Source organism: Bos indicus, chromosome 26 (genome assembly GCF_029378745.1).
Source record: "Bos indicus isolate NIAB-ARS_2022 breed Sahiwal x Tharparkar chromosome 26, NIAB-ARS_B.indTharparkar_mat_pri_1.0, whole genome shotgun sequence".
NCBI lineage: Eukaryota > Metazoa > Chordata > Mammalia > Artiodactyla > Bovidae > Bos > Bos indicus.
Window position 1 is genome coordinate 8,949,462 of NC_091785.1, and position 19,162 is coordinate 8,968,623.

At 40.4% G+C, this 19,162-nt stretch overlaps 1 protein-coding gene across 49 annotated transcripts in view; it reads right to left on the reverse strand.

The window, feature by feature from the left end:
• The window catches only part of SGMS1 (sphingomyelin synthase 1), a 324,245-nt gene that overhangs the window by 186,642 nt on the left and 118,441 nt on the right, over positions 1 to 19,162 (reverse strand). For 3 of the 49 annotated variants that reach the window (XM_070781217.1, XM_070781237.1, XM_070781236.1), the window contains one exon: positions 4,558 to 4,654. The exons of the other annotated variants lie outside the window; for them this stretch is intronic. The gene's annotated coding sequence lies outside the window, so the exon portion shown is untranslated. The remainder of the gene's footprint in view (positions 1 to 4,557; positions 4,655 to 19,162) is intronic. 49 annotated transcript variants of the gene reach the window in all.

Consider the following 19,162-nt stretch of genomic DNA (forward strand, 5'->3'; position numbering starts at 1 on the left):
TGAACTGAAGAATTTGAAACAAGCGCAAGACATTTCTAGGTGCCTATCCCTTCAGTGAGTGTTAGACATCTCCCAGAGGGCCTTCTGGGGATTTTCTGAGTCAACAGGGCAATCCATCTCTAACCCACTGTTAATTTACAACTCTGTAAAACTGACAGTACTTCCAAATAATTCTTATTCATACCCATGCAAATAAAATTTGACCTGCCTGAAATGAAAGATGACCCAAATGTTACATCTTATTGTTCTGTTAAAATTTGTTTATCTATTAATAAATTTATTATAGCATTTCTGCTTTTTATTCAGTTTTTCAAATACTTCTTTAATTCTATAAATTGAACAAAAACTATGATATATGGTCACTTTATACCTACATTCAATACTTTTTAAACTTTAGCAATGATGATTTTAAAAATCACTCTGTTATAAACACCTAGAAGAGAGTTTGCAGTCACTCACAGCAACTGGTCATGGTATAACCTCCCAGCCTATGAATAACTGGTCTGTGCTGTTTGGGAGCCAGATTCTTGCAATACAGTGACAAATGGAAATGACATCACAGCGATCTCATCAGTAAAGCAAGTTATATTCTTGGTCTTTTATGTACCTCAGTGGGTATCAAGCCTTGAATCCCAATTGCATAGATACATATCATGCATCTACTTCTTAATGGACACAACATAAATAAAATCCAAATAAATTCATATAGAAAACCATATGAATAGGTGTGTGTGTGACAAAGAAAAATACAAATAAAGATACAGTCAGATCCATGCAACAAAGACCAGTGGGACACATAACCTACAACGTGAAGCAACCCTATTTGTTCAGAAAAAAAATAAATAATTTTGGTTGTAATCTGTTGCTCTTATCCTCGTGCACTTGTCCTTTCATTTTCTGAGCTAAATAAGTACACATCTAAATTAGCAAAGCAAGGCACATATATGTAGGCAATTAAAAAAATAATTCTTGGCAACCTTTAAACTCCTCAAAATTGGGGGCTTAAGGTTCTCTACTCATCACTTGATAGTCTGTCTTAAAAGAAAAACATTAGCAGAAAACAGGGCTGAATGATTCCACTTTACAGAAACAGTGAGTGGGAGTAATTTAATCATTCATTTTTCTAAATGTTATAAAAAAGAAAACACCCATCAACTGAGAGTCAATAGGAGTTTCTTGATATAATATGATGCATGAAAATGTATTTCCACTAACCATTTATGTAGCCAAAATCACAACAGTTTGCAAGTCACAAGTGTCCTACTAAGACTTAAAATAAGTTTATGTAATTTATAAAATGTGATTGAAACATACTTCTCAAGGCCTTGACAACTCTTCAGGAAACCACTTAAAACTTCATGACATGTAAAACTGCTGCTGTTGAAACTACATCCATGAAACCCCAAGTTTCATGTCACTCCAGATCTGTGCAGGGACCCCCTTAATGCATAAGGTCTTTTCCTCCTCCTTTTCAAGGACTACTCTTTCCTTTCAGCTCCACCCAGCTCCCCATTGCTTAGACAAATTCTGCTTTTTAAAAACCCTTCTTTGGGGACTTCTCCAGCAGTACAGTGATCCCTGGTTGGGAAACTAAGATCCCACATGAAGTACAATGTGGTCAAAAAAATAAAAATAAATTAAAACTTTCCTTTGGCAGTAATCACCTTTGCTCTGGAATCTCTCAGAAGCTCGAACAGACTAGTGAGCACGAGAGTCTCCAAGAAAGGGCTGCAGTAACATACCGCCTCTCACTTCTCAGAACTCCAAAGACTAGATTTTGGAAATTAAATTCCTAAGGAAAATGATGCTCTTGGCTTAGCTCCTGAGCTTCCTCCATCGGGTTTATTTCTCAGCCAAGAGTTAAGTATCCATCCAGGCCAGCCACATGCAGGGACAAGGGGGCCTCACCTCCCAAGTGTCACCTGAGGACGTGAAGAACTGCCCAAGAAGTATGCATCCATTCACTCACGGTCCTGATGTTCTAAGTCTGCATCATTGAAGTAGTAACAACCTCGGGCTACAACGCATGGCCTCCCTTAAGGGACCTGGTTAAACAAAAATCCTCAAACGGCTCAGTTATCAAACAGTACAGTGGAGGCTTAACCGCCCAGATGAAAGAAAAGTGACTTTATGGGACAATTTTTTTGTTTTCTCTTTTAGTAAGTGAAGATCTTTCCAAAATGTATTACATTTTTTTTCCTTCCTTTCCCGTTAGTAAAAGTAACAGATACTCTCTGAATGATATTAGAAAATACACACACAGACTAGAAAATATACACATAGACAAGAAAAATTACCAATAACCTCAGCCCTCAGTCAGAATCACTTACTATTTGGAAATTTTTCTTTATAGCCTTTCAAACAAAAATCCTTGTCCTTCTGGTGTCCCAAAGATATACATGGGCTTCCCTGATAGCTCAGTTGGTAAAGAATCTGCCTGCAATGCAGGAGACTCCGGTTCAATTCCTGAGTCGGGAAATCTGCTGGAGAAGGGATAGGCTACACACACTCCAATATTCTTGGGCTTCTTTTGTGGCCCAGGTGGGAAAGAATCTGCCTGCAATGTGGGAGACCTGGATTCAACCCCTGGGTTGGGAAGATCCCCTGGAGAAGGGAAAGGTTATCCATTCCAGTATTCTGGCCTAGAGAATTCCACTATATTATATATATATATATATATATATATATATACACATATATATACACATATATACACACACACACACACACACATATGTATATATATAGGTTGTTTAGTCACTCAGTTGTGTCCGATTCTTTGCGACCCTGTGGACTGTAGCCTGCCAGGCGCCTCTATCCAAGGGATTCTCCAGGCAAGAATACTGGAGTGGGTTGCCATTTCCTTCTCCAGGGGATCTTTCCAACCCAAGAATCAAAGCCAGGTCTCCTGCATTGCAGGCATCTTCTTTACTAACCGAGCTACAAAGAAAGCCCATAAATAAATACTTTTTATTTCCTGTATAAATTTTGTGTATTTTTTGAATGACTTTATATATTTTGTGTAATCTTTATACACACTTTTGTTTACTTCTCACCTTATAAATTCATTCATTTTACAAATGTAGGGCTATGTATACTGTTTTGTAATAATTTTTCAGGTCACAACATGTAGATATGTTTCCAGACTATTAAACTATTAAATATTCCTCTACATCTTAGCCCTCTGCCCCTCCTCTACTTTGAGATGGCTGCCTGACTATTTGGTGGAGAATCAGGATTTCCTCCCAACTTCTAGTAATACTTTTTTATAAGAGTTACCCAGGTTCACTGTAAAATTTTGGAAAATGCCTTTGGGCTTTATCAAATTGAGGATATAGATACATACTACTTTGTAATTTGTTTTTACTCACATTATATCCTAAGTATTTTGTTACCTCCTTAAACACTTCTGGGGTTATTTCCTGATTTTTCTACAAAACAAGAAGAATACTCAGAACCATTATTGTAATACATTGTAGCTCTGGATGCAAATCATATGTTATGCAAATCAGAGTAATGATGCCAGGAGATACCAGTAAGTTTGGGCTGATTTATCGGTTTGTTTATGTTGTTTTTTTAAACAGTTCTCCAATATCAGGCTCTCTAATCAGTGATCTCTTCCTCATGAAAGTAAAAGAGACATAAAACTTCGTTCAGTTGACGTGTCTGCCAAGTAAGTTATTAATTCAAACAGACTTTTCCCAAGTCACGTTCCTGTTCTCTTAATAATCATAATAATGAGGAAGGGAAAACAGATGAGAATGAGAAAAATTATGTTCCTGTTACTATGACTTGGGTGATTTCAAAACAACTTCTACTATTTCTGAATCACTAATGAAAAGTCGATGTCAACAGTTTCAATGAACATTTTCTTTTCCACAGTCAGTAAGAAACACATATCCCTCATCGCCTTCAAATTTGTATATGAGTATTTGGAGCAAGTTTATTCCAACATCTGCAAATTCTCTCTCATCATTCATCAGAAGACAATTCGGCACTGGTCATGGTTTCTTCAAGCACTGTGACTTAACTGATTAACCAAGATCCATATTGAGGCCCAAGAACTCTGTGAGATTAGAAATGCTTTTTAAAAAGATAGGATCATCTGACGACCCTCCCACAAAATGAATCAGCTTTCTCATTAAATCTGTTCCCAAAAACACATTTGATATTCTAGAGGCATACACTTAAATCAGTGAGACTGGTACTATCAGGCAAAGACGGTTACCAGACGAACCTGTAACCCTGGTCCTATACAATAGACAATACGGTTGTATAGTGGCCTCAGTGGATGTAGGCAAGTCATCTTTTTTTTTTTTAAGGTGTCTTTTATTGAAGATACAGAAAGGGTTTGGAAACAATCAGCACCACAAACAACAGGCAAAATCTATGCCCACCTCATCCATGAAAATTAAAACCTGTATCTGCCACACAATAGGCATTGAACAAATTTTCTGAACAACTAAAGGTTCTCAAACAATAACATCTTTCTTTCACCAAAATTCTTTGCTCCATGAGAACCATCAGGATTAATATATATGAGATTATTCAACCTACCTGTTATTCCACTTAAATCTGACGGGAGCTTGCACATTTGCCAAGGTAACAGTGACAGGCCTCATCAGATGTGTCCAGCTTTGCCGGCACTATCAAGCTGTAAAAAGCCATGTGCAAAATAACTTTTCCAAAATAGCGCAATCTTGTATTGCAGTCTCTTGGCTTGCCTTTTCAACTCAACTACATCAACCCTCCAAATATCGCCCTTTAAAAGGTCAAAAACACTCATTAGAAAATAAACACAGCTCAATCAAATACATTTGCCTGAAATAAACTAATACAAAGAAATGCCAATCAGCCCCCCACAAATAGGGGTCAAGTCTAGTAAGCTGCCAGTGTATCTTTTAACTTTGAGAAAGTCTTTCCGGCCACCTCTGTGCTTCATGCAAAAATGAGCACAATAAAGGACAGAAAGGGATGGGCATAACAGAAACAGAACATGCTAAAAAGAGGTGGCAAGAATACACAGAAGAACTAAACAAAAAAGATCTTCATGACAGAGATAATCACCATGGTGTGATCACTCGCCTAGAACCAGACATCCTGATTGGTTGATGTCTGGTTTCCAGACATCAGCCATTCCAGACATCACCCACTGCCAAGTCAAGTGGGTCTTAGGAAGCATCATTTAGAACAAAGCTAGTGGAGGTGATGAAATTCCAGTTGAGTATTTCAAATCCTCAAAGATGATGCAGTGAAAGTGCTACACTCAACATGCCAGCAAATTTGGAAAATTCAGCAAAAGCCACAGGACTGGAAAAAGTCACTTTTTATTCCAATCCCAAAGAAAGGCAATGCCAAAGAATGCTAAAATTACTGCACAATTACATTCATCTCACACGCTAGCAAAGTAATGTACAAAATTCTCCAAGCCAGGCTTCAACAGTATGGGAACCATGAACTTCCAGATGTTCAAGCTGGATTTAGAAAAGGCAGAGGAATCAGAGATCAAATTACCAACATCCACTGGATCATCAAAAAAGCAAGAGAGTTCCAGAAAAACATCTACTTTTTCTTTATTGACTACACCAAAGCCTTTGACTGTGTGGATCACAACAAACTGTGGAAAATTCTTCAAGAGATGAGAATACCATACCACCTGACCTGCCTCCTGAGAAATCTGTATGCAGGTCAAGAAGCAACAGTGGAACTGGACATGGAACAACAGACTGGTTCCAAATCGGGAAAGGAGTAGACCAAGGCTGCATATTGTCCCCCTGCTTATTTAACTTATATGCAGAGTACATCATGTGAAATGCCAGGCTGGATGAAGCACAAGCTCAAATCAAGATTGCTGGGAGAAATATCAATAACTTCAGATATGCAGATGACACCACCCTTAGGGCAGAAAGTGAAGCAGAACTAAAGAGCCTCTTGATGAAAGTGAAAGACAAGAGTGAAAAAGTTGGCTTAAAAATCAACATTCAGAAAATTAAGATCATGGAGTCTGGTCCCATCATTTCATAGCAAATAGATGGGCAAACAATGGAAACAGTGAGACACTTTATTTTTGGAGGGCTGCAAAATCACTGCGGGTGGTGACTGCAGCCATGAAATTAAAAGACGCTTGCTCCTTGGAAGAAAAGTTATGACCAACCTAGACAGCATATTAAAAAGCAGAGACATTATTTTGCCAAAAAAGGTCCGTCTAGGCAAAGCTATGGTTTTTCCAGTAGTCATGTTGGATGTGAGAGCTGGACCATAAAGAAAGCTGAGCGCCAAAGAATCGATGCTTTTGAACTGTGGTGCTGGAGAAGACTCTTGAGAGTCCCTTGGACTGCAAGGAGATCCAACCAATCCATCCTAAAGGAAATCAGTCCTGAATATTCATTGGAAGGACTGATGCTGAAGCTGAAACTCCAATAGTTGGGCCACCTGATGCGAAGAACTGACTCATTGGAAAAGACCCTGATGCTGGCAAGGATTGAAGACAGGAGGAGAAGGGGATGACAGAGGGTGAGATGGTTGGATGGCATCACCAATGCAATGGACATGAGTTTGAGTAGGCTCCAGGAGTTGGTGATGGACAGGGAAGCCTGGTGTGCTGAAGTCCATGGGGTCGCAAACCATCGGACACGACTGAGCAACTGAACTGACTGACTGTGCTTCAGGATGGGTAGAGGGTGTGTGTGTGTGTGTGTGTGTCTGTGAGCATGTCTGTGAGTGTATTTAACCTATAAAATAAGGATCTGGATCTGGAGGAGATGCTCTCTCTCATCTGTGATTTTGTACTGAAGTGATCTGCATTAAAATTATTCCAATTATTCTAACTATTCCAAATTATGAGCAAGAGGTGAGTTTGATTACTGTTGATTAAAAAATTGCCGTGGGAGGCAATGTAGTATAATGACAAGAGACAAGTTTGAAATTAAGAAATGTAAACATGACACCTAGTATAAGAGGAGGAGACACACGTGGGGACGTGTTTGGATGGCACAGTGAGAGAGGTCCCTAGTGGAATTTAGTGAGTGGGCTCCAGGGATGCTAAACATCCTGAAAATGTGGGACAGACCCACACATGAGGTCCTCCCTTAAATCAAAGCTGTGAGCAACAGGGAAGAATCTGGATTTCAGATCACATCGTCTCTCAGGAGTTGTGACCTTGAATGACCAGTGGTTAAAGTCATTTGATTTTGAGCCTCAAGCTCCCTGAAGGTAAAATAGGAATATAATTATCAACCTCAAAGGTTTCTTTTGTAGACTAACGTATAAAACAGCATGAGCAAATTGCCCAGATTCTAATCCTGGCTCTATAAACGGTAGGCCCTTGTATGTTTCAGCTTAACCTCCTCACTGTCCTTACCCATTAAACTTAGTCCAAAAAAGTGCAGGGTTTTGATGAGCTGTGGCTCAAGGCATGTTAGCTATTATTATTAGTGCAGGGCTGATTATTAACAGGTGTTCAATGGGAACTCCAGCTCCATGGCCGCTCAAGGCCATATTACAGACCCTATATACACAATTTCAAAAGCTTAGTAACCATACCCATCTCAGGTCACCACTAACAGGAACAATCAGTAAAAAGAAGTAAGGCTCGTTCTTCAATGATATTAAACTGACATTTCAGCAAATTGTCTTTCAAAACAAATCTGTATGCTAATTTTTTTTTTGAAGACATACTAACCGCATTGACTAATGAGGCATAGCTTACACAAGGTTTCCAGGTGTGTCCCAAAACATAATTAATAGTTGAGAAGATTAAATGGCAAAGTCCAGGTTCCACACCCACGGTTAAATACTGAAAAATCTAAACATAAACAAAAACAAAAACCCATTATTAGCTTCTTAAAACCCCTCACACCCTGTGAATAACATTTAATTTTGGGAGGATGGTGAAAAATCACAAACACCATTTGCAGAAATGCTTTAACACTGATCAGGAGTTTAAGCCCCCAGCCCACTCGGCAGGTTGACAAGCATGAAGCTGGCAGAAAAATGTCCCATGAACTGGTGACACAGTCCTTTGGCTCCAATAAACTGCAGGTTCCTCAGCAGCTGAAGGCTGTCCTTTCACAGCCGTACTCCAGGATCACGAGGTTTCTCATCAGGAACACGAATGGCCCCTGTGCTCACTAGCTTGAAGCTCTTCGATGTTAATGGGGAAGAGGGGCGGGAGAGGCTGGGGGCTCAGAATCAAGATTGTATTCTGTCAAGGGCAGGGCTTAATTAATGATTAAATTGTATCTTCCTGAAATAACATTTGATTGAAATACTTTTAGGAGTAAATGTTTAAATAGATGTGATATACTTAATCAGCATCTTTTCACAACTGCTGCCCTGGCATGATTAAAAACCATGTTAATCAAGCAAAATTCTCCAAAATAACTGATCTTTCACACAATAGGTGTTCAAATTCTACTTTCGCTAAGCCCAAGAGTAAGTCTTCTAAGATTTCAAATTTAACTATACTTTGACAGAGAAGTTTACTCTATACATATACTCACAGAGTAAGAAATAATGAGGACACAGAAGGATATACCTCTCAATATTAGTTCTAAAGGCATTAAGGTCTCAAAGTATGTTAGTTGCTTAGTCATGTCCGACTGTTTGCGACCCCATGAACTGTAGCCTGCCAGGCTCCTCTGTCCATGGAATTCTCCAGGTAAGAATACTGGGCTGGGTTGCCATTCCCTTCTCCAGGGGATCTTCCCAACCCAGAGATCGAACCTGGACCTCCTGCATCATAAGCAGACTCTTCACCGACCAAGTCATCAGGGAAGCCCAAGGTCTTCAATGGGGTCTGGTAAATAAATTCTGGCTCTTCCATTCATTGGAATTATATAGCTATTAAAACAAACGGGATAGATTTACATGTGATGACACAAAATCATCTTGAAAAAGTATAATATTACACAAAGAAAACAGCAAAGCACTGAATAGTGTGTATATTTATGCAGGATACAGTTACAGTAATACAGTTCAGTCGCTCAGTCATGTCCGACTCTTTGCAACCCCATGGACTTCACCACACCAGGCTTCCCTGTCCATCACCAACTCCTGGAGCCTGCTCAAACTCACGTCCATCAAGTCGGTGATGCCATTGAACCATCTCATTCTCTGATGTCCCCTTCTCCTTCTGCCTTCAATTCTTCCCCGCATCAGGGTCTTTTCCAGTGAGTCAGTTCTTAGCATCAGGTGGCTAAAGTATTGAAGTTTTAGCTTCAGCACCAATCCTTCCAATGAATATTCAGGACTGACTTCCTTTAGGATGGACTAGTTGGATCTCCTTTCAGTCTAAGGGACTCTCAAGAGTCTTCTCCAACACCACAGTTCAAAAGCATCGATTCTTCGACACTCAGCTTTCTTTATAGTTCAACTCTCACATCCATACATGACTACTGGAAAAACCATAGCTTTGCCTAGACAAACCTTTGTTGGCAAAGTAATGTCTCTGCTTTTGAAGATGCTGTCTAGGTTGGTCATAGTTTTTCTTCCAAGGGGCAAGTGTCTTTTAATTTCTTGGCCATGGTCATCACCTGCGGTGACTTTGGAGTCCAAAAAAATAAAGTCTCTGTTTCCATTGTTTCCCATCTATTTGCCATGAAGTGATGGGACCAGATGCCATGATCTTAGTTTTCTGAATGTTAAGTTTTAAGCCAACTTTTTCACTCTCCTCTTTCACTTTCATCAAAAGGCTCTTTAGTTCTTCTTCACTTTTTGCCATAAGGGTGGTGTCATATGCATATCTGAGGTTATTGATTTTTCTCCCGGCAATCGTGATTCCAGCTTGTGCTTCATCCAGGCATGCATTTCACATGATGTACTCTGCATGTAAGTTAAATAAGCAGGGTGACAATATACAGTCTTGACATACTCCTTTCCCGATTTGGAACCAGTCAGTTGTTCCATGTCCAGTTCTAACTGTTGCTTCTTATGCATACAGATTTCTTAGGAGGTAGGTTAGGTAGTCTGGTATTCCCATCTCTTTAAAAATTTTCCACAGTTTGTTGTGATCCACACAGTCAAAGGCTTTGGTGTAGTCAATAAAGCAGAAGTAGATATTTTTCTGGAACTCTCTTGCTTTTTCGATGATCCAGTGGATGTTGGCAATTTGATCTCTGGTTCCCCTGCCTTTTCTAAATCCAGCTTGAACATCTGGAAGTTCATGGTTCACGTACTGTTGAAGCCTGGCTTGGAGAATTTGACCATTACTTTGCTAGCATGTGAGATGAATGCAATTGTGCAGTAGTTTGAGCATTCTTTGGCATTGCCTTTCTTTGGGATTGGAATGAGAAGTGACCTTTTCCAGTCCTGTGGCCACTGCTGAGTGCTCCAAATTTGCTGGCATATTGAGTGTAGCACTTTCACTGCATCATCTTTGAGGATTTGAAATAGCTCAACAACTGGAACTTCATCACCTCCACTAGTTATGTTTGTAGTGATGTTTCCTAAGACCCACTTGACTTCACACTCCCAGTGTCTGCCTCTAGGTGAGTGATCACATCATCGTGGTTATCTGGATCATGAAGATCTTTTTTATATAGTTCTTCTATGTATTCTTGCCACCTCTTAATATGTTCTGCTTCTGTTAAGTTCATACCATTTCTGTCCTTTACTGTGCCCATCTTTACAAGAAATGTTCCCTTGGTATGTCTAATTTTCCTGAAGATATCTCTAGTCTTTCCCATTCTATTGTTTTTTATTATGCAGGATATGTTTGTATTTGCATAGCCCATACATGAAAAATATACCCCAAAAAACTGAAACTATCTCTGGAAAAGGCAAGGGAGGACTAGCATGAAAGGAGGATTTCTTTTATCCTTTTATGTTGCTTTGGAAATTTTTTAAAACCATGTGCCTATTTTTAATTTTTTTGTTTTATTTTGGGGGCGGTGGGTGCTTAGCCACAACATGTAGCTTTAAGGATTTTAGTTTCCAGACCAGGGACTGAACCCAGGCCCTGTGAGTGAAAGTACCAGGTCCTAACCACAGGACTATCAGGAGAAGTTTTTGCATTTCATTTTTTAATTAAAAAAAGAAACAATATATTTAACTTTTTTAAAGCAAAAGAGCAGATGCTCCCCACCTGTCAGTTTTCCTTTAATACTAAAGCCAACACATTAAACAATAAGCATGACCAAGGCAGGTAGATTTTTAAAAACAAAGTGGAAAATTAGAGTTTGCTGCTTCTCTATAAAACTGCTAACCGCCTTTCCTAAATTTTAAGGGACGAAATAAACAATTTCCACAGACTCCTACAAGAAACAGGCCTATAAAACACTTGAAAAGACCGTGTTTGTTTTCTGGTATAAATAATTCAAATGCCTCTGAATTTCTTGCTGCCTCTCTTGTGGAACAGGTTGTAATGCCACAGTCTTCCATGAAGCAAACATTACAAAAAGCACTCCACAGCTTGTTGACTGTTTGTTATCTCGCAACCAAATGCCTAGGGGACTGACAGAACCTGTTCACATCAATAAACACCCACAAAGAGCTCACTCATCAATCAGAATTACACTGTGTGCTCTGCCAGCACCCCCACACTTCGCCCATCACCCCACCACTGCCACACCCAGAAAAGCAGCCAGGTACCTGGGAGCACACAGCTCCAGTCCACACCCCTACCTGGCCCATTCCTCCCCAAAACTCAGGCCAACCTGGTTGATCCTGGACAACAGCTGTCATCTATCCCTAGAAGGAAGAGATGTGGTCAGGGATGCACATGGCTTCCAAACCCTAGTTTAAACACAATCAACTGTCTCTGCTCCTTCCTACACTATGTTTCTGGTGATACGTGGTTTTGGAAGAATGAAAACAGCTCCTCTCCACCAGCTCCTAGTTCCCACCATCCTGGATCCATTCAACACAAGCTGTGTGATCTTAAAGGAAAAAAAAAAAAAAAAGACTGGTTTCTTTGTTCCTGAATTTTGTCATCTGTGAAATGGTACCAATAATGCCATAGACCTACTTATAGGTCACAGAGCGAGGACGAGACAAGTAGGGCTTTTGGCACAAGGTAGCCCTCCATGTCGGAGAAGGCAGTGGCACCCCACTCCAGTCCTCTTGCCTGGCAAATCCCATGGGCGGAGGAGCCTGGTGGGCTGCAGTCCATGGGGTCCCTAGGAGTCGGACACGACTGAGCGACTTCACTTTCACTTTTCACTTTCATGCATTGGAGAAGGAAATGGCAACCCACTCCAGTGTTCTTGCCTGGAGAATCCCAGGGATGGGGGAGCGTGGTGGGCTGCCGTCTATGGGGTCGCACAGAGTCAGACACGACTGAAGCGACTTAGCAGCAGCAGCAGCAGCAGCCCTCTATGTGTGTCAGCTACGATCATCACCATCATCTTTGTATACAATCCTGCAGAAGCCTCCTGTTTGGTCTCCCTAATTCCCTATTCCTAATTCTAGTTTCTATCCAGCAGTATAAGTAGCCTTCAAAGTGGGGAGCTTGAGGAAGAATGGATACATGGATACGTATGGCAGGGTCCCTTTGCTCTCCACCTGAAACTATCATGACATTGTTAACTGGCTATACTCCAATATAAAATAGAAAGTTTAAAAAATAAAAAATAAATACAGGGAAAGAAGCACGGAGGGATTCAATCATCCTGGCTACATCTACCCTCCTCTCCCCACTGAAAAGTGATAACAGCCCCTGTTTGCTAAAAGCCCAGAAGCCTTGGGGCAAACCTCTCCAGGGAGCCCTTTAACTCCGGGCACTCTGGCTCCACCCATACTCCTCTCCTCCCAGAGACGGTAAAGTCCTGTGCCAGATGCTCCCAATACTTGATCAAACTTTTCCCACCTATGAATCAGAAGATGCCAAATAAGGACCATTCTGTGCTAGACTGTGAGCTCCATTCACCACGAGACACCTGCATTCATAGCTGTCAACCAACAAGAAATGTCAAGGCCCCTCTTTTCAAGTATTACAGTTCTCACAACCATAGAAAGCTGGAAGTCAGGAAAACCAGCTTCACTGTTGCATCATGTTAAACTTTTGGAATTGAATAGAACCAGTGAGACTCTGAACAATAAACCTAAAGTAAACAGATATTAGTCAAATTCCACATCGTTCAATTGACCTGCTCAGACTAGATGATTCATCCATCCATCTACCATCTAAAACTAGGCCTAACTCAAGAGTATGTAACTCTCGGTTACAAGTTTCACTTCTGGAAGCATCTCATTTATCTATTTGAATGGGAGCCCCTGGCTCTACCTCTCAGGCTGAGAAAGCTGCTGGTAAAGTACTCAGAGTGAAAATCTCCTGATACCACCCTCCAAAGAATTCAATTTCTAAGAAAAGTCTAACTCATTTTGCATTGGATAAGATGAAGAGAATGAAGGCTTCAAGCAAGTTGGGGGTTAGGGAAATAAAACTCAACATCTCCGTGATTTTCCACCACCCTTGCTTTTCCAGTGAATGCTGTTACAGTGGGCTGGGATAACTTAACCTGCGATATATGTGACTAAGATAAAAATCACTTTTATCCTTCACAAGGAAGAGTTCACTGGCAGTCACTTCACTCTTTCCCCCAACCTTTTTTCACACTATTATTTTCAATTGTGATATAATACACATAACATAAAATGTTATGTTAAAATAAAATTAAAATAACATTCCATCTTAACCACATCTAAGTCAAGTTCAGTGGCATCAAGAACATTCACATTGCTGTGCAACCATTACCACCATCCATCTCCAGCACTTTTTCATCAACCCAGACGGAAACTCTGTTCTCACTGCACAATAACTCCATTCCTTCCTCCCTCCAGATCCTAGAAACCACCTTCCTACCTTGTCTCTACAATTCTGACCACTCTAGGTACCTCATATAAGTGAAATCATATGATGTCTATCCTCTTTCAACTAGCTTATCTCACTTAGCATGATGTCTTTAAGTTCATCCATGTTGTTGCATGTGTCAGAAGCTCGTTCCTTTTTAAGGATGAGTAATATTCCATTGTGAGTCTCTACCACATTTTGTCTTCCATGCACTCATCGATAGACATCTGGGTTGCTTCTACCTGTCAGCTATTGTGAATATTGCTACTATGAACATGGGTGTGTAAGAATCTTTTCAAGACCCTGTTTTTAATGCTTTGGGGGGTATATGTCCAGAGCTGAGATTTCTAGATTATATGTTAGTTCTATTTTTAATTTTTTAAAGGAACTACCATATGGTTTTCCAAAGCAGATGCACCACTTTACATTCCTAGCAATCACGAGGGATCCAATTTCTCCACATACTTGTCAACACTTGTTAATTTCTGGGTGGATTTTTTTTTTCCTTTCTTCTTTCTTGATAGTAGCATCCTAATGGCAATCCTTTACTTTTTTAACTCTAAAATGGTTGACTGAATTAACTTTTTTCCCACCTATAGAGTTTGCTAAGAATGTTAGCAAATCTGATTCTCGTGTGTATGTTAAATATTCATCTTCTGAGAGGTAACTATAATAAAGCATCTAAGATTTAGAAAGTTTTGGACACAAAAACCACCTTGTATTAAAATCTGAAACTGCCCCTTCTGAGGTACGGAAAGTACCACCTCTGAATCTTAGTTTTCTCATCTGTAAAATGAAGCTATATTCATTTCTTACAGTTGTGGGAGAACTGAATCACAAAATTGTATAAAGTACACATTAGCGTGTGCCTAGCACCTAATAAACACTAAATGAACGACATATGATGATAAGGAGCAGGAAGGTTTTGTTATTATGAGAATACTACTAATACTAGTAGTAATACTAATACTGAGAATACTTACTAAAAGTTAAGTCACAAAAAGATCTTTTATTTTGCCTTTTACATATGCCTAGCCTTTCCTCGTTTATTCAGGTATTGTTGTACACAATTTATACATCTACTCCTCAAATCTCAAAGGTGTTACTGTGGCCAAGGAAGCAGTTGTCTTATATATAAATATATAAACATAAATATTCTTCTCCAGTGCAGGCAGGATATCAGAAACTAAGCAATAGTAGCATAGCCCCAAAATGCACTTTCCAAAACTTGAGAAAGCAGTACCAATAACTTGTCACATTGTTCAAAGTATACTTCATCCAGTTAGACAAAAAAGGTGGAAGTACAGTGTGAGATAAGGTTTTTTTCTCTGTTCTTTTAATTAAAGAGTCAATGCCAAATGGTTATCTTCTGAAGTATGGCTTAGGCTAAATTTGCACACTATATTTTAAAAAAACAAACTTTACTTGTTGAAGCCTCTCCAGGTATTTTTAAAAATTTATTTACTTTATCTGACTCTGCCAGATCTTAGTTGTGGCATGCAAGATCTTCACCTGCAGCATGTGGGATCTAGTTCCTGATCAGAGATCAAACTAGATCAGAGATCCAGGCTCCTTACATTATGTGGGATCCTTGCAGTATGTGGGATCTAGTTCCTGATCAGAGATCCCTGATCAGAGATCCAGGCTCCTTGCATTAGGAATATGGAGTCTTTGCCACCAGACCACCAGGGAAGTCCCATCTCTAAGTATTTTTTACTTTACATCTTTATCTGGATTCTTGTTTAAATTCACAGGACCTGAGAGAAAGACTTAGAAATCATATAACCACTTATAGTTAGATATGTTTCCACTGACTTATTGATAAATTACAGTAACATACAAAACACTTGGGAACCTAAAGCAGGTGGAAATGATGTATGCACACTTCAAATTTAAGCAAGTCAAATAGATAGAAATGAATTTTTTAAAAAAAGTCAAATCAAAAGGGTACAGATTCATCATCAAAACACTTCAAGACTGCTCAGGGCGTGTGCACATGTACATTAGGCATTCTAAGGACTTTACATTTATTAACACTTCTGATATCTATAAAGGGTTCTGATTTGGGTTCCATCAATATTATAAATGTATTTTAAATTATTCCTCCAAATTTGGACATTTTACTTTCTTTATATACTCCACTGAGAAATATTCAGGTAAAACAATACTCCAAAACCTTAATTATGTTACTGGCTTCAGATTTCTAGATGGTCGTCATCTCTGCATCTTGGCTAATACAAACTCATACTAGACTCTTTCTCCCACCCACCCAAACAAGTGGTTCAAAACACTGGGATGCCCTGATAATGGCATTTATTTCAGTTTATTAGTTCAGATTTAAACCAGCAAATTCTGTTTCAACCACTGTTACCTTATTTCAATTTTTTAAAAGATTTTTTGATGTGGACAATTTTTAAAGTCTTTACTGAATTTGTTACAATATTTCTTTTGATTTTTATACTTTGGTATTTTGGCCTAGAGACATATGGGATCTCAGCTCCCCAACCAGGGATAGAATCCACACAACGTGTGCTGGAAGGTAGTCTTAACCACTGGACCACCGGGGCCCACAACCATTATTACTTTAAACTGTTTTAAAATTATTTTCTAGCTTCAAAAATTAATGCATATGGGCATATAATTTTTAACTCTTTCTTCGGTGTTTTAAGATTTAATGAGTGATCTCAGCCGATTTTTCAACAAACTCTTTAATCCTAGAAAGGCTCATGGTCAATGACTATTGTCACTGGCTCTCAGTGATCACTAGAGTCAGGTAGAAGGAACTGGGCTGAAGTTATTGCCCTATAAAATAAATCCCTGCAATTAGCTTCACTACTTTAAATGACAAAAAGACCATACATTCTCCCCAAAGCTGTATGTTTTGAATCCTAAGCTTTTCTCTGTGTCTCCACCTCCCTCTGAGTTTTCACTATGATCTGACCACCAAGAAGACACCGACAAGTAAGAATAAGAACGTCAATGCTAACAAACAAGATACCCTGTGAAGTCACTGTGTTTATTTTTTCTTTCTTTATTGGTTTTTGCACTGTGAATCCCACCCGCAGAGGCGGCCACAGTTGACCTGTAGGTGTTCCTATCACCTCTGCCTGCCTGGAGTTCACAGCATTGGGACTAAGTCTGCTGCTCAGACTCAAAGTTATGTAACGGCCAGAGTCTCTGAGCCTCAGAACCCCAGTCTCTGAGAAGAAACCATGGGCCAGCAGCTCAGTAGCAGGGCCAGGTCTCCAGAATCCCACGCCAGGGCTCCTTCTCTTAGATCTTTCCTCTGCTGCCCTGGGTCCTGAGGCACGGCTCAGGGCACCCAGAGACGCAGCTTCTGAATCCTGACAATTCATCCGGAGTTCAGCTGAACAGAAGTACTCTAGCTCACAGTTTGTCCCCTCTCCCCTTGCGTATTTTGCTTTCATCAAATATCCTAATGTCCTTCACAGAAGTTTTCTTTTTCCCAGGACCCAGCATAGGATCAGAAATGCATTTAACTCGTAGGTCTCTTTAGTCTCCTTTAAACAGAAACAGTTCTTCAGCTTTTGTCTTTCAGGACATTGATATCTTTGAGAAACATATGCCAATAATTTTTAGAGAATATCCTTCAATTTAGGTTTCTCTGGTGTTTATTCATGATTGGATCTGGATTCCTGACTGGGGTGTGACACCCAGAGACATGTGACACTCGCTATTTTTTATGTGCGAGTTCCCGCGTGCTCAGTCGCTTCAGTCCTGTCTGACTCTTTGCGACTCCATGGACTGTAGCCCATCAGTGCCTCTGTCCATGGGATCTCCAGGCAGGAATACTGGAGTGGGTTGCCATGCCCTCCTCCAGGGGACCTTCCTGACCCAGGGGTCAATCCTGTGTCTCTTACATCTCCTGCACTGGCAGGCAGGTTCTTTACCACTAGAGCCACATGGGAAGCCATGACTGGTGGATTTTGACTCCTTGTTTACAGCGTTGTCCAGTTTCCCCACTGAACTACTACTTTTTTTTCCTTTTGTAGTCAGTTATTAAATCTGTGAGGAGAACAATGACACTGATTACAGAAACCAACCCTTACATTTGATTGGTTAATAGTCACTTGCTGAGCACCTGCCAGCTGCTGGGCATGGTGGTGGCACTGGAGATGCTACACTGGGAAAAGAGTTATATCCCTGCCCTCAGGAGGCTTACATTCTAGTTAGAAAGGCAGATAATGGGCAAATAAATAAAGCATACACTGTGTACCCTGGTCACAAGTGCTTCTAAGGATATAAAGCCGAGACAGGCAGGCAGGACTGGAGAAAGAGTAAGTTGAGCCGGTGTTGCTGTTGTGGCTTTGAGCCCAGGATCCAAAAAGGTGCAGAACCGTCTAAAGCAGAAACTGCACCTTGCTCCTTCCTGCTTAAAATCCAAAGAGCACCATGCTCTCCGGACATCCAGGAACCTGGAGGAGTGCCCCAGCCTTGCCACATTTATCTCTTGTCATCTTCTCACCATGTTATGTGCTGGCAGTAACATCTCTGCTTCCCTCAATGTGCCCCTAATTCCTGCACCCCTCACTCACATGGAGGAACCCCTCTTCTTGTCCATTTCTAGCATGTCTCCGGGACCCATGCTTCAATACTGAGGACTAGAGAGAAGGAAGGAAACCTGTCCACAGACTACCATTCTTACTTATAGCTTTTTGTTGTAGACATTTTATACAAAATGTTGTATTATATCCAAGAGTACTTCGTTACATTTTTAAATTACCCTGCTGCTGCTGCTAAGTCGCTTCAGTCATGTCCGACTCTGTGCGACCCATAGACGGCAGCCCACTAACCTTCCCGTTCCTGGGATTCTCCAGGCAAGAACACTGGAGTGGGTTGTCATTTCCTTCTCCAATGCATGAAAGTGAAAAGTGAAAGTGAAGTCGCTCAGTCGTGTCCGACTCTAGCGACCCCATGGATGGCAGCCCACCAGGCTCCTCCGTCCATGGGATTTTCTAGGCAAAAGTACTGGAGTACTCCAGTATTGTTGCCTGGAGAATCCCAGGGACCGGAGCCTGGTGGGCTGCCGTCTATGGGGTCGCAAAGAGTCGGACACAACTGACATGACTTAGCAGCAGCAGCAGGCAGAGCACTTAATGAAACTTAATGTTTGATTTTTTCCCTCTTCTCTGGGTTAATTAAAGGAATTAATTTGCAGAGATAATTCCATATGATTCACACACAAACTAAGAAAATTAGCAGGCATTTCTTTAGCTTAGACAGCTTGTAAATAAACATCATGAATATGTGAACACCCACAAGCAAGTAATGCAGAATTCCACCTACATAAATGGACTGAGTCATGCTTCAGTCCAATTCAACAAGTCGCCTCTAAGTACTTATAAGGTGCTC